At 33.8% G+C, this 16,169-nt stretch overlaps 1 pseudogene; it reads left to right on the plus strand.

Moving 5' to 3' along the window:
• LOC101701515 (zinc transporter ZIP6-like) overlaps positions 1-16,169 on the plus strand; it is a 31,196-nt pseudogene that overhangs the window by 11,284 nt on the left and 3,743 nt on the right.

Genomic DNA, 16,169 nt, shown 5'->3' on the forward strand with positions numbered 1-16,169 from the left:
ATCTTTTATTTTGCTGTTTTGATTTATTCATACTTTGAGGTTTTCATGTGAGAGAAACCATATGGCATTTCAGCTTAAGTGTCTGATTGCTTATGGATTCAAGGTGCATCCATTTTCTATAAAAGACTCAAATCTATCCTTCATTTGAACCGAGTAGTATTCCATTGTGTATAAGTGCCACATTTCTTCATCTATTCATCTGTAGAACCCCAATTCCATGAGAATAACATGAACATCAGCAAGTGTAATTATATCAAATGGAAAAGCTTCTGTAGAGTAAAGGAAACAACCATCAGAAAGAAGAGACAATCTACAGAATGTGAAAAATATTTTGCCAGTTATACCTCAGAATGAAGACCAATATACAGAATATATAAAGAACTGAAAAAAAGTAGGCACCCCACAGTAAAAGACCCAATCAAAAAATGGGCAACTGAAATAAATAGAAAATTCTCAGAAGTTTGAATACCAATAAATACCCGAAAAAATTCTCAATATCACTGGCCATTTTTGAAATGCAAATTAAAAGAAAACTGAGATTTTGTCTTATTCCAGAATGTCTGACTATCATCAAGAAATCAAATAATAACAAATGCTGGTGAGGCTGCATGGGAAAAAGGAACCCTCCTACATTGTTAGAGGGAAAGCAATCTTTTACACCCACTATGAAAATCAGTATGGGGACTCCTTAAATACTTAAGATAGAAATTCCATTCAACTCAGCAATTCACCTTTTAAGTATCTTCCTGAAAGAGTTAAAGTCATCATATTACAATGATAGGTGCATACCCAATTTATAGCAGCACAATTCACAATAGCTATATCCTGGAGGCTGCTCCTATATCCTGTCCTTTGAAACCTTGAAGCCAAACATTGACTTCTCCTATCTAGCTATGAAAAGTCTTAGATAGTATCTTCTCAATATAAAACTGTTTTGCTGAAAACCTGTTTTTTTGTGTACCCACCTTTCTTCTGGATAATTTACTGCAGAATCTACATTTGTGTTTTATCTTGCACTTTTGTGTAAGCTAGATGGCCTCTTCCCTTTAAACTCAGGAACCAGTTGCTGCTAGCAGAAAACTTTTCTTCTGCAGCCTCTTCATCTCTCTCAGCCATTTTAGAGTTGAAGAAAAGAACTACCTTACTCTGGGTTAGGCTTTGGCTTGAGGGAATATTGTAGCTGGATCGATCCTCCTGTGGAGATAATTAAAACTTCTCATATCAGCAATAAAACTATTCTTTCATTTTGTTAATTGTATCTTTACTAGAATAACATATTAATTTTCTCCAAAAATTCTTCCTTTGAATTCATAACTTTGATAATTATTTGGAGCAAGAGTCATAACTGTTGGTCTATTGGGTTTTGACATGCTTTCTTTACTAAATCATTGCTAACTTTGGGTTTAAAGTGAAAGAATGTAACTTTTCACTTGAAAACGTAGAGGCCATTGTAGAGTTTTTGACTGAACTAATTTCAGTATTATTGTGTGCCAGGGACAAGGAAGTCTAAGGAGATGTAAAGTTACAGGAAATGGTCGGTCAGTGGAGAGTCAGAACATTCCTATTTACGGATTAAACTCAACCTCTTCTATGAACAAACATGGGATATCTCAAAACAAGTGCAGTAGTAACAACAAAGAACACTGATCACAGGTAATAATAAGAGATATAAAGAAAAAGGTTGAAATACGGTGAGAATTACCATGAAATAGATCATTGAAAAATAAAGTGAGTACATGCCGTTAGAAAAGTGGTCCTATAGATAGCTTCAATACAAAGTGGTCAAAAGCCTTCAGTTTGTAAAAATCCCTAACTATGAAGTGCAGTAATGTGAAGTGCATTAAAACAAAATGCACCTGTGTGTACATTTGTGTGCCTATCATACACAGTAAGTGGGAGGTTGCAGTTTGCGATCTATGTGTGGTACAGTTCCCAGGAAAAAGGCAACTTTCTTAATCTGCTTTATAAAAAAGCTATATTTGCTTTCAAAGAGCTGGATCTTTGAAAATTTGAATAATGATATTGTAGGTAAAATAATATTTCAATTATCTTAGATACTTATCTATTTTTAGCTTACTTGGGCTTTTTTTTAATCAAAGTGCTTTTTCTCTTTATTTTCTTATTGTAAGGTATCAACACTCCAGAGGCTATTTCTGTGTCTGGCACATTTTTAATTGAATCAATTATTGACTTAACACTCAATCAAGTTATATGATTTCTCTTTCATGAAGTTGAAAACTGTGTTTTATTCAGTAATTTCAAAAGAATGATTTAGAGATGAAGGCTTGCCTGAAATGTGTGTGGAGGAGTGATTTAGATAAAGAGCAATCTTTGTATTTTACTATCCATTCAGCACAATAACATTCAGTACTTATTAATTAAATGAAGTAGAAAGAGACCCTGTTCACCTCCTGGTAGACATACACTGAGCTTGTGGATTTCTTGTGGATGGATCTCATTGTACATTATTTGAATAGAATAAATCAAGTGAACTATGAGGAAATTAAAGATAAATAAAATTGACAAACACAAAGATAAAATTCAAAGATGATATCTGCATCTTTTGCTTTTTCAATATGCATCATGTTTTGAATATTTTACAAACAAATTGAAAAAACGTTTTCAGAATATTTTATAGTTTACAAATAACTTAGCGAATTTAAATAACTTAGCGAATTTGAATAACTGCACTATTCTCCTATAAGATACTCTTGCTGATTTTAAAAACAAATTTTAACACTGATAAATGAAGAAGTTTTAAGAACAAAATGTTATTTCAACGATGTATCTTTGGAGTATGTGCTTTCTTGTTGAATGTAACCAGTGTTTTCTGTATAGTATGAAGGAAGAAGTGAAAGCGGGCAATGATATTATAATCCCTTTATGTTTTTCGAAGTGCTATTGTAAACATTTATTGATTATTTGAGTAGGTGTCTGAGATGTATTGTGAGCTTTCTCATTTCCAGATTAAAATGTCTGACATATACTAGGGTATTACTTCTCAAATATTTAGAATTATCATTTATCAGACTATCTGTAAAGCCCCACTGACTTCCCATTTTGTGATTAAATCTATTTTAATGAGAAGATAGAAGAATTTCTACTACTCCATGCTTACATCTATTTACTGAAAGAAAATAAAAAGATGTGTAGAATGCTCTGGTGAACACTTCATATAGTTGTTGATTATACAAGGTCTGTGTAAGTGGGCAAACGACTGTTGTTCTATTCCAAGAGGGGTTGTGGATGTTCCTACCAGGAAATTTCCTGGACAAAAAACCTGAAAGCAAAAGAGAAGAAATACAATGTTACTTGTTTTTTTCGAAGTTAATATGGAAGAGGTGGGTTGAGCTGAACTAGATTCTGCTTCAGAAAATTATCTTCTTGAGCATTGCAACGATGTACAAGAATATCAGAAGGGCAAGAATATCAATGACTTTGTTAGAGTATCTGAGGTGATTAAAGAGGTGAAATGGTATACGTGGACATTGAGAGGGGTGGGACACAGTTGATGTGCTGAAGGACATCTTGGGCCAACTTCAGAATACCGTTTTTTAAACTTTGCTTCAACTTTTTTTTTGGCACCAGGGATCAAACTCTGGACCTTGCGCTTGTTAGGCAGGCGCTGGAACCACTGAGCTAAATCCCTGGCCCTGCCTTCAACCTTTAATAGGACAGGAGATTTGGATGAAAGCGACCCAGGTTATATTCTAGATTCAACAATTTTAAATGATAGGAATATAATATCAGGTCAATTTATTTTAAATCATGGATAAATGAAACCAAACTGAATGTAAAATTCCAAAGTGATGTGTCAGAACAAAATGAAGTTTGTGAAATTAATATTTGAAAGCACACTCAGGATTATTGGAAGCCTCTGTATGTATCACTAAAGAGAAGACTGAGAGAGGATAGTGGAGGTTCTTTCTTTAGAGGAAGCTGCATGTGTGCTGTAAATCTCTCTTGCCAGAAAGTAAAAGAGGGACACTTGCATCCCAGGCTCAATTCTAATGATTAAGTCTGACACAGAACTATCTGGAATGCTTGACATGTGTTTCCTATATTTATAATAAAGTAACACAGTGTGCACTTTCTGAGGAATAAAACCCTTTAGGTGTCATCTTTAGGCTACAGAACTCTTCTCCTAGGAAGATTTCCTTCAATTTCAGACTCAGCTAGGATATATTGCTAGTATCCTCTGGGTTGCTGAAAATGATTATGTATGGTTGATATTCTCCCATCGGAATGGTTAGTGTTGAATATTACTTGTGGTCTAGGCCTTCCTGCACCAAAGACTCCTTGCACATTAATCTTCCTCTACCACAAGTCCAATGAAACTTTCCCATCATTAGTTGTTTTTTTTTTTTTTTTTTTTTTTTGGTTTTTTTGTTGCTGGGGATCGAACTCAGGACTTTGCACTTGCAAGGCAGGTGGCAGAACCACTGAACTAAATTCCCAGCCCTCCCATCATTAGTTTTCAGTCTTACTCTTAAATAATAATCTAAAAGGACAAGGATTGGATCTTTTTTACTATTTTATCTTCAACTTTTAAATAATGGCAGATTCATGGATGATAATGTTGTGGAACATTAGTAAATACTTCGATGAAAAATGCTCATGTCATATAAAAACTAATTTATGAGATAAATTACCAGGGCAATATTTTAGCTATGTGATATTTACCTAGAAATTTTCAATAGCATCATTCTCTAAGAAAAATATTTGCATGTGCAAATTAGTAATTTTCATGTGCAATTTTCCTTTCTTGCAAAAAACAAAATACCTGATATCTAGGACAAGAAATTTGGAATATGCAATACTCTAATCATTGTAATCTGGGGTTAAATGCCTGAATAAAGCTAGGAATTTTATAGTAACATAGGAAATGGAAAATTACCTATTTATATTATTATGTGCCAGACAGAGAAAGGATATGTAAATATTGTCAACAGACAGAGCAGGAAAAGAGGCCTCAAGAACCAGAATCTTGTCAATAGATGTTAAGGTCCAGGAGATGAAAATTCTGCTTTTTTTTTTTAACAGACTAATCCTTGGGCAAAACTATGCATCCTGCAGGAGTGGACACATACCATGACTATTTTATTGCCACTATCTTCAAGAGCTATGTTAGTGATCTGATGCCAAGTTTATCTACTGTAGGATAAGGTGACTTTCCATGGCTCTATTCCCGTAGAGTGATAATGTGCTAACGATTCTTTGCATAAGGATCATAATTATTATTTAAAATAAACCAACTGCCATTTAGGCTTGTGCATCAATCTTTCATGGGCTTCAGTTAACTTGAGTTGATTCCTACAGAACAGAATAAATATTGGTAAGGCAACAAAATAGAATTCCTATATATGGGAACTTGAGAGCCAAAGTATAGAGCTTCGTTAAATGTACCGAGGTGCTAATTAATATAAACATAAAGGCAAGGATGAAAATGACAACAATGGTGATATTATCATGGATTTTCTCTTTATATGAAAGATAGAATGCCTAGTCTCTCCTGTCTAATTTATTCTTTCAATAGTAATTTGTGGTAAATTATGTAATCTCATCTCAGATGAGAAGACTGAGGCTTAAAGAATTTTAAGTATCAGAGAAATTTAGATGGTAAAAATCAAGGTCAATCACAAATCTGTTAGAGCCTGAAGCCCAAAGTCTTTTTCCCTATGCTGTGTTATCTCATAGGTCCATTTTTACAGCTATAGACATCTCTCTGTGGGTGGCACGTTGAGACTGTCATAACATTTTCTTTCTTTCTCTTTTTTTTTTTTTGTTACAGGGGATCAAACTCTGGTCCATGAGCTTGCGTAGCAGGTGAAACCACTGAACTAAATCACCAGCCCCCAAGATTTTCTTGCACTTTAATAATTTCTTTTTCAGAAAACATACAAACAAAAGATAATATGGTCCCAGGGTCATTCAGTGATAATTTTTAGGGCAAATACCATATCAGGTCACACTGTTTTGGATCTACTAGGTACATTGCTAGGTAGTAAAACTGTTTCAGTCTGGTGTGATTGCTTGTTATTCTGTTACCAAGAATATACCCTCAGTCCTAGACCAAGCAGAAGCTCCTCGTTTTCTGTAAAATACCTCTGGCAACACATATGGTGAAAATAAATAGGAGGAATTGATTGTAGTTTTTCTAGCATATCCATTTGTAAACCAAAGCCGAAATGCGGTCTTCCTCCTTGGTGTTGAGCTACCAGTTGGGATCACTTCTTTTTTAATGCCATTCCTTAGAGATGCATAATATGGAGTCTGAAATGGAGATCTAAGCATTTACATTCATCCAGAGACGCAAAGAAGTTGATGAATTCCTGGACAGATGAAGGAGGCTTTCCTCCAATCTATTTTTGGATTTCTAATATTCAGTCTGGGGCATCTGGGTGTGACAGATGTTTTCATGCTGAATTAAGTAAATTTTACAGCAATAAGTGACCCTAGAGTATAAGTTCATCCCTCACATTTTACGAAAGAGGAAACACAAACCAACATGGGAGAAGCTGGGAATTATTTCTTTTTTTGTTTTGATCTTTTTTTCATTTCTGTGCTATAGCATATATTATTGTTATTCTTGCATGACCTTTTTGGCTTTGTTCCTCTGGGAGCAATAGTGCTGAGCTGGGGATGTGACACACTTTCCTCATGCTTTATGTAGACCACTATTAAGATCACGAGGGCCGGGGATTTAGCTCAGTGGTTCCGCTGCTTGCCTCGCAAGCACAAGGACAAGAGTTCGATTCCCGGTACCAAAAAAAAAAAAAAAAAAAAAAAAGAAAAGATCATGACTATGTTTACACTTTCACGAGGAGATGTGTGTGTGTGTGTGTGTGTGTGTGTGTGTCTTCTATCTCAATTTGGTGTAGAAGTACTTGATGGTGAAAAGTAAAATGATAGATAGAGATAAAAATTATTTATTTAACTTTTCCTCCCACTTAGTCTGCCTCCAAAAACACTTAATTAGATTGAAAATATTTAAGGAAAACCCTATTTAGTATAAATTCAGACATAGTTTAATAGTGATTGATAGTCCTTCCTTTCCTTAAAAGAGGAGGAGTTTTGAGACAGCATCTCACTATGTTGTTTGGACTCACTGCATTAGCCCAGGATGGCCTCACATTCATGGCTATTCTACTGCTCAGACAGGATCAGAAAAATAGCCCAATCTAAGGAGACACAGAGTTAGTGCATGGGCCTCAGTGGCTGGATATTCCCCAAGCTAATTAACAGGGTACGAAGCCAAGAAAAATGACCACCTTCCCGGTGATCTCCACTAACATTAGAAACTGGAATTTGAACCCTGGTATTCACTAAACGGTTCCAAAATCTACTGTGTCGTCAAAATATTTAAATCTTGTAGCCAGGACCAGGATTTCTATAAAGTAGGGTCCATGTTTCTGTGGTCACTTCATTTGCCTTGCTCTCAGGTTCCAATAGTGTTTTATGAAACTGAATTCTTGAGTCACACACAGTTTTATGGAAAGACTTCCCTGTAGTTACAAAGCTCATATAAAATGTAATAGAGAAGTCAGGATGCAAACAGTTAAATCACAAAATAAGGCACTTTGAAAGGAAGGGGAGATACAGCTATGGGAATATGGTCTGTGGAGCATTCACAGGAAGCCATGATTAATTATTCAGAGAGACAAATTCCAGCTAATCAAGTTTTCTGTATTATTTCTGATTTTTCATTTAGTTGTTCTATCATATATTGAGCACAGATTTTAGCCATAATTTTTCAATTTTTTGTCTTCCTTGAATTTTGTCCATATTTTCTCATATATTTTGTACTTATGAGATGCCTGTATTACTATATTTGTTATATTTTCCTAATGCATTGACCTATTTATTTTTATGAAATTCCCTGCTTTTCACTAATACTATATCTTGACTTAAAGTCTATTTTGTTTGATTTTTCTTTAGAAGGAGTTGTAAGAGAGCATCTCACTCTGTAGTTCAGAGTGGTCTTGAACTATGTGGGCCAGGTTGGCCTCGAACTCAGGGCTGTTCCATTCCCTCAGCCTCCCAAGGATTGCATGTACCATCATGCCTGGCTATTTTCTGTGATATAAAATGCTTTTGTTCTCTTATGACTGCTGTTTGCATTATGTCTGTTGACATTTAAAACAATTTTTATCTTTCAATCAATGGAGGACAATCAATTTGTGGACAATTTGATCTAAGTGTTTAAAAACTCAATCTGATATTTTATGCCTATGATTATTTAGACAGTTTACATACAATGTACATATTGATATGGTCAGATTTATTTTTATTATTTTATAATCTGTTTTCTAGGTGCCTTCTGTCTTATTTATTCTTCCTCAACTGTTGGTAGTCTCTCTAAAGGGAGACCTGAGACCCCGGAAAGCACCAACTTTTAAAGAAAGAAAAGGAGACAGCCTGGGGGACGCACAGAAGTTTACTCCTCTGACACTGTTCGACAATCACAAAGGAAAGAAGCAAGGCTTTTATACATGTAGGAAAGCAGCTTATTCTGGCTATCGTCTTTCTGATTTTAACCTCTGGTGACAAGTTACTGTAAGTGACTCATAAAAGCTACAGGTGAATTTACAAGTCTCCCATTTCCATTCACCAATCCCGTACATCAAAGAGCACACCACAGCCCTCTTCTTATCAGATGGTACCAAGAGAGCAGGACGACTTCAGCAGAAATCAAGCCCACCGGCCCACCACAAACAGCACAGATGTGCATAGTGAGTTCTATCTCTCTTACCACGTGTAGAGTCTTTGGGTTGCGGTCCTCTGATCCCAGGAAATGGTAAATAAGAAAACTAGGAAAACCTGTTTTTCTCCTGTGAAACTTTCACAACGTCTCTTAAAGTTTTCTGGCATTCTTTTAACAAACAGACTTGTGGAATTTCCCAGAAACTACATAATTTTGTCAGTTAACAAACTTCTTGTGATCAATTCTTAAAACTAGATAGCTGAATTCTACAATTTCCCACACTCAACTATATTTTTGGGGACTGAGCATATTTTACCATAGAATTTCTACTCTTTATTGATATTTTATGCGTGTATTGTGGATTTGTTGAATACTTTTAAATGTTCTAATATGTACCTTTATCATAATTGCTATGATTTAAATATTAAGTATCCCCCAAGGAGATATATGTATATATGTGTGTGTGTGTATATATATATATATATATATAGAGAGAGAGAGAGAGAGAGAGAGAGAGAGAGAGAGAGAGTTTGAGTCTTTGTTTGTTTGTTTTTTGGTATTCAGGATCAAACTCAGGACCTTGTGCTTTAGAGGCAGGCTTGGCACCACTGAGCTAAATCCCCAGCAGAGAGTTTGATTCTTAATGTAGCTATGTTCAGAGGTGGGCCTGAGAGAGGCAATTGGATCATAAGGGATTAATGGTCTGATGAGGACATAGCTGAATTCACTAGCAGGAAGTGAGGCCAGTTGGAGAAAGTAAATGATTGGGGCTTGCCTTTAAAGGATATACCTTAACCCCAGCCCCTTTCTTTGACTCATTCTCTCTTTTTCTGCTTCCAGCCTCCATCTCCATGAGGGGAGGAGTTTCACTCTCTCACGCCCTTCTCCTGTGATCATCTGCCTCCCCACAGGCCCAGACCACGACCACGGAGCCAGCCAACCATGGACTGAAACCATGATCCAAATCACATCCTTTCTCCTTTAAGTTGTTTGGGTCAGATATTTTGTTACAATGGTGAAAAGCTAAATACCACAAAAATCTGTATCATATTATTAATAAATTCATGTGATTAAATAATCCAGCATTGTTCCTAAATACTCATCATATTCATCCCTTATCTCCTTTTATTTACTTATTTCCCTATATGTATATGTGCTGTAAAATTAAATGGAGTTATACTTAGCCCTTATGTCTTCTATAGAAATTAAGAAAGAAAATAAGAAAAAATAAGAAAAATGTACTCAAATATTAATAGAAATCTAGAGAAATACATCACATTATTATTATAAGTCATATATTTACTATATCCTATGCTTTTATTTTATGCCTGAAGATTTCAACTTATATTATGGCATCATTTTTTGTCAGACTAAGTATCTTTCTTTGATTAATTTCTTCTAAGGCAGTTTTGTCAGAAAATGTTTAGTCGTTTCACCCTTACTTTTGTGAGACTGTTTCTTGATTGACCTTTTTTTTTTTTTTGCTTTTGCCTTTGCTCCTTAGGCCATCCCACTGCCTTCTGATTTCCATTGTTTCTGGAGAGAACAATTAATCTTAATGATGCTCCCCTATCTGTGATGAACTATTTTTACTTGCTGATTCCAAGATTTCACAATTTTTTTCTGTCAACATTTTGAACATGGTGTGTCTAAATGTGGATCTCTTTGTGTTTATGCTGCTTAGATTTTTGAGCTTCTTTGTAAGGTAAATTATTGTTTTTCTCAAGTTTGGGAGTTTGTAATTACAATTTCTTCAAATTCATGTGATTTTGCCTATTCCTTTTTTATTCTCCCATTCTGCAACAGGGTGCTTGATGTTATAGATGTCTCTGTTTATTTTCCTTCAGTCTTTTTCTTCCTTTATTCTCTACACTAGACAATTTCTATTACTCTGTCTCCAAATTCAATTATTTCCTGTAATTTAAACTACTTTAAGCCAGGCATGGTGGTACACACCTGTAGTCTCAGCACTTGGGAGGCTGAAGCAGGAGGATTGCCACAAGATTGAGGCCAACCTGAACTGAACAGCAAGACCCTGTCTCGAAAAAACAAACAAAAAGAAAATTTGAACTACTTTAATATTGTTGTCATTATAGTTTGTGTACTGGAAAACTCTAAATTATTGACTTTTTATAATAATTTCTATGTATTATCTTTGGTGATTCATTTGAAAATTCCCTTTAAGTCTTTCCACATATTTTATTTTAGTCATCTGAGCATTTTTAGAATAATGGCTTCAAAGCTTTTATCTACTAAATCCAAAATCTGACAATATTAAAAGATAAATTTTATTAACTGTTTTCCTTGAGTACGTGCCATCATTTTTTTCTTTCTTTGTATGCTAGTTAACCTTTCCTGGAAACATAAAAATTATATTGTCCTAACTGTAATATTTTTCCTCTAGAAGTTGTCATTTCTTTTTTTTTTTTTTTTTTTTTTTTTTTTTGAGACAAGGTCTTGCTATGTAGCCCAGGCTGGCCTGGAACTCACGACAATCTTCCTGCCTCATCCTCCCCAGTGATAGGATTACAAATGTGTGCCAACACATCCAGCTAGAGGTTGTCATTTCTTTTTTTATTGGTTTATTCAATTCTTTGCTTAATAAATTACCTCAGTGAGATCTCTGAAGTCTGTACTCAATGGAATATGTGGCCACTCATGTCTATATTCCAAACACCCTCTTGGTTTGATAGTTAGGGGACTCACTACCTGGTGGTTGCCCTTAGCTTAGTGATAAAGACTCCAACCTCTGCAGATAGGTTTGTGATTAAGTAGGAGAGTGTATTCAAAGCTCAAGGCATTTTTAAGTCTCCTCAAAACCCTTTCAAATCTCCTACATACAAGCTTGACCTCAGTGCTGACTAGTTGTAAATAGGTTCACTTCCTCAAGGAACTTCTGCACATATGCTCAGACTGATGAATGAATATACATTTTCCCCAACCACACAGTCTAGCACATTTGACTGCTGCCCTTTCCACTCCCTCAGGGCTGAGAAAGCACATCCACTGATAATGTTGCTGAGTAGGGGTGACACCAGCCAATCCCAATGAAGTACTCCCATTCCCCACTGCTGATAATCTGCCAGTCTTCCTGGTTTGACCCACCCTTTAGAACCATGCTGAGATGGGAAGGAAGAAGATGGGAAGATATGCAGACCAAACGCAGAAATTATTCAATATTCAGAAATTTTAAAAACACAAATACCTTTAAGATTATTGTCTGGCCATGGTTGATTTTTTAAAGCATAAAAATGTTTCTTGTTTTATTTCATTTTGGACCATTTGTTTGTCTTTTGTCTGATTTTGGAGGGAGGATTTACCAATATATTTCATCAGCCACTTCCAAAACAACAAACAAGACTTTGTCCTGACCAATAAATGGACTGAGTCAGGGTATATCTTTTGGAATCAGAAAGCTTTTTCCACACTGCATGACTCCCTACTTGCTGATATCACAAGGCTATCAAAATACAACATTTTTAGGTAAAAAGTTGATTTATTCTGAACTCTTTATTCAAACATAATGTAAGATGTATTTAAAATATCAAAAAGTCCAAAGTCATACCCCATCCTATGGAGGAATGGATTGTAAAGGAATTTGTCATCAGAGAAATTTTTTTTCTATATTTAAAGCACATTAGTTCAATAAGTTACTTATTGTGATTTGTTTTGTTTTCCCTTCTGTCTCTTGCAAGAAAAGAGGTTCATGCCAGGTCAAATTGCACCTTCAACTGCTGAAAATTTTGCTCTGCTTTCCTGCTTCCCCATTAGGGGATATCATTAGCTAAAGGAATTCAATTACCATACTCTTTACTCAAACTCTGTAAGAATTTAGAAGCAGATTAAATTGGGTAATTTGATGAAAGAACAATATCTTAGAGATAATCATCTCACTTCAACAAAATGACTGTTTATTTTAATGGGGTAGGATAAAAACTGGCATACACTTAAATTCCCTCACCTGTACCACAAATTGCATTACAGGTTGCTTAAAGGGAGCATCTGAAACACTTCTGGCTGGATCAAATATTTCACTGAACTTCGATTTTCACCTATAAGGATTCTGAAGTAAGAACCCTCCAAAAAAGATATTACTTCTTGCCTATAAATATTAATTTGAAATAAAAGTTTGGCAAAAAGATGTTATTTTAAAAAATTATTTACCTTTATCAATTTTAATTATATTTGATAATAGAAATTTTTAAAAAACTTCCTGTGACAGACACTGTTACTTATACCCCAATATCCATTCTTGTCACTTTTTTGGGGGGTAATAATATTATCGATTCAGTCTTACTCAAACTTACACTTGCTCCAGATAGAGGGTGATTTTTTTATATCTACTTTGTATGTCTGAGGGGTAATGAAACTGATCCTTACAAAGGTTAAAAGATATGTTAAACCTCACAATGTCTTTTTTGCTGTAGTTGAGATATGAAGCCATATCCTCAAATTGTAATGAAATATTTTGGTACTAAAATAATTTTCTAAAACATCCTTTGGGGATATGTTACATTCAAAATTAGTTACAGTTTCTTTTTGATACGGATTTCATTCATAACTGATCCTGTTATCTACTTTTTTCTTTCAAATACTTATGAACAAAATGAAAACTACAGTCAGTGAACAGAAGTTTTCATATTTATTCAACATGTTATTATTCTTTGGTAATCTAAACATTTCCATAAACAAACAAAGAGCACCTACTATTTAAAGATCATAGAATTTCCATCAATCATAAGGTAAAATACCAGATGAAGGAGGCTCAATTGCAATGCCAATGGACATTCCAAATGGTGAACATGAATTAGAATCTACAGATCATTAGCTCAGTTTTCTTCATAAATGAAAGAAAATAAAGTAATTGATCATAAATTTTCTGGTCAACATCAGGATCAGAGAAGATGTTGATTTTAGGTTGTATACCTGTCATTTAAAATGATCCATTACTAATAATCAGTGTGTAGACCTCTTTATTTGAATATTATTTGGCAATTTTTTTATTATTGTGAGCTTAGGTTTTTTAGCTCTACCCCTGATTTCTATGTGTTTTAGAATGGAAGAAGTTATTTTGGTGGAAGAAAAATGAGGGTAGGAAATAGAAGATGTGGAGAAAGGGGCTTCTGGAATGGTTAGTGACTAGGTTAGTTTCCAAGTAACTAAGCCTTCTTACTAAATGTGATTGGATTTCCTTACCATTAAAGTGGAAATAGTTTCATATTTCATTAACTCTAAGATCCACATTTTTAAAACATTTAACTGCTTTTAAATTGGGGCAAATGTAACAATAAATGTTACTTCATTATTATAATTTAACATCATGTTTTCACCCTTGATTGTGCATAAAAAGATGATGTATCTTTTAGCTGATGGTGTCACTGATGATGGAATTAAATACTTCAGAAGAAATCTGGAAATGAGGTAAAAATAGGATGATATTTTAAGACAATGTCACAAATACAATACTTATGAAAATCAAATTACATCAGGCCTTTGAAAATACAACTCAGTAGGCGCAGAAAGACAAGTACCACATGATCTAACTCATATATGGATACTTAAAAATGTTGATCTCCCAAAAGTTGAGAATAGAACAGTTGTTTCCAGAGCCTGAGGAGAGTGGAGAGGGTGGGGGGAATTTTGATTGATGAGTAATAAGTTACAGTTAGGTAGGAGCAAGAGATACTGGTGTGTTATTACATGGTAAGTTGACTATAGAAAATAACAATGTACCGAGCATTTCAAAAGCTAGAAGGAAAGGATTTTGAAAAGTTTGATCATAAATGATAAATATTTGAGAAGGTAGATGTTTAATTTGACTTAAACATTACAAAATGTATACATGTATCAAAACATCACATAGTATCCCATAAATATGTGCATGTTTTAGATTTTCATAAGTCAGTTTAAAAATATTTTTTTAAAAAAGAATAGAACTGGCCAAGTGCTCAAAATTAAGTAAGTGGTATTTTAATTTAATAATGGCAGATCTACATTCTTGAAATAAACCTAGATTCTCCATTTCAAAATGATATATAATCTGTTATAGGGTGGTGTGTGAATAAAACTGAAAGACCAAAATCAAGCCATGATTTGGGATGGTATTATTCAGGACAAAGAGAAAATCCAGAATCTAGGCAACAAACAAATAAACAAACAAAAACACCTCAAGCTACAGACACAGATAAAAATTAAAACTAAGTTTTGTTCCAAAATAATATATAATGGTATATAATACCATGAAATTGTAGTGCAGTACATGTTGTCTTTGGCCTAAATAAAGTACTACAAATAATTTACTTCCAAATTTCCCAACAATTATAGCTGTATTATATCTCTAACACAGGAATTACAGGAAAAAGTCTTGATAGTGACATCTAGGACACAGGGGAAAAAATTCAAACCAAAGAACTGAGAACGGATCATGTGAGAAGAACTAGTCATGAGTATTTAGTCAGCTTTTAACAAATTCAAAATAATGATTACATAAGAGAATGTGTTAAAAATAATGGGAGTTCAAAATCTCAATATAATTAACTAAAGTGAAAGGTGAATAAAGTTTTTCCTCATTTTTAGTAACAAGGTAATTTGAAACAGTTTAGCTTGATTAAATTTGTAATGTACAGTAAAATCATTATTTCAACCTCAGTGCTATCGTGATTTTTAATTATATTGAGATATTTTAGTAATGACTCTCCTGTTAAGAAATATTTTTTAATTTAGCGACTTTAACTTAACTAAAAGCCCATTTGTTTATTATTTATGATACTTTTAACTAAAAACTGATATGCTTTACTTGCAAAATATGGAGATATCAGTCCACGACCAATAATGTCTTTATGAATATGACCTTATGAATCACTGAACTGATATTTCTCTCTATATATTTATCTCTATCTATATAACATAAGAATATAAGTATTATATGTATTATAATTTATAAAAATAATAATATAGTCTCATGGAATTATAATATGCATATATAGTAGTATATAATATACAGATATATTTTAATATATAATATATTTTTATGTACATCTATAAACTAAATCTTGGCACTTTTTTTTTTCAAGCACATGATTTAGGGTGATTTATTGGTTACTTTATGTCTTGGTTACTTTTTAAAATATAGAAACATACTGTTATAAATCTAGAAATGACAATAAAATTAAATAAAAGTTTATATTATATTTCTGACTAGGTCAGAAATTGCAGTTGGTGGATTAATGTGTTGGTATGGAAAACCACAAAAAATGAAAAATATCTGTCTATTAGGTACATGGTGATTTGCCAACGTTAGGTTCAAAGGCCAGGGTATTTATTGTCCTTTAAAATGATCATTTGCAAAGATTTATTCATAAATGTACTCTACAATTCTTGTTTTCATATAAATCCTTAAGAATACAGCAAGAGATTAAAAGCTTTTCTAAATGAATCCTTTATACATCATTGATTTTTTTTCTTA

This window comes from Heterocephalus glaber, unplaced genomic scaffold (assembly GCF_053883595.1).
Source record: "Heterocephalus glaber isolate CG9 unplaced genomic scaffold, H.glaber_assembly_v1.0 deba00000594, whole genome shotgun sequence".
In the NCBI taxonomy this organism is placed as follows: Eukaryota; Metazoa; Chordata; class Mammalia; order Rodentia; family Bathyergidae; genus Heterocephalus; species Heterocephalus glaber.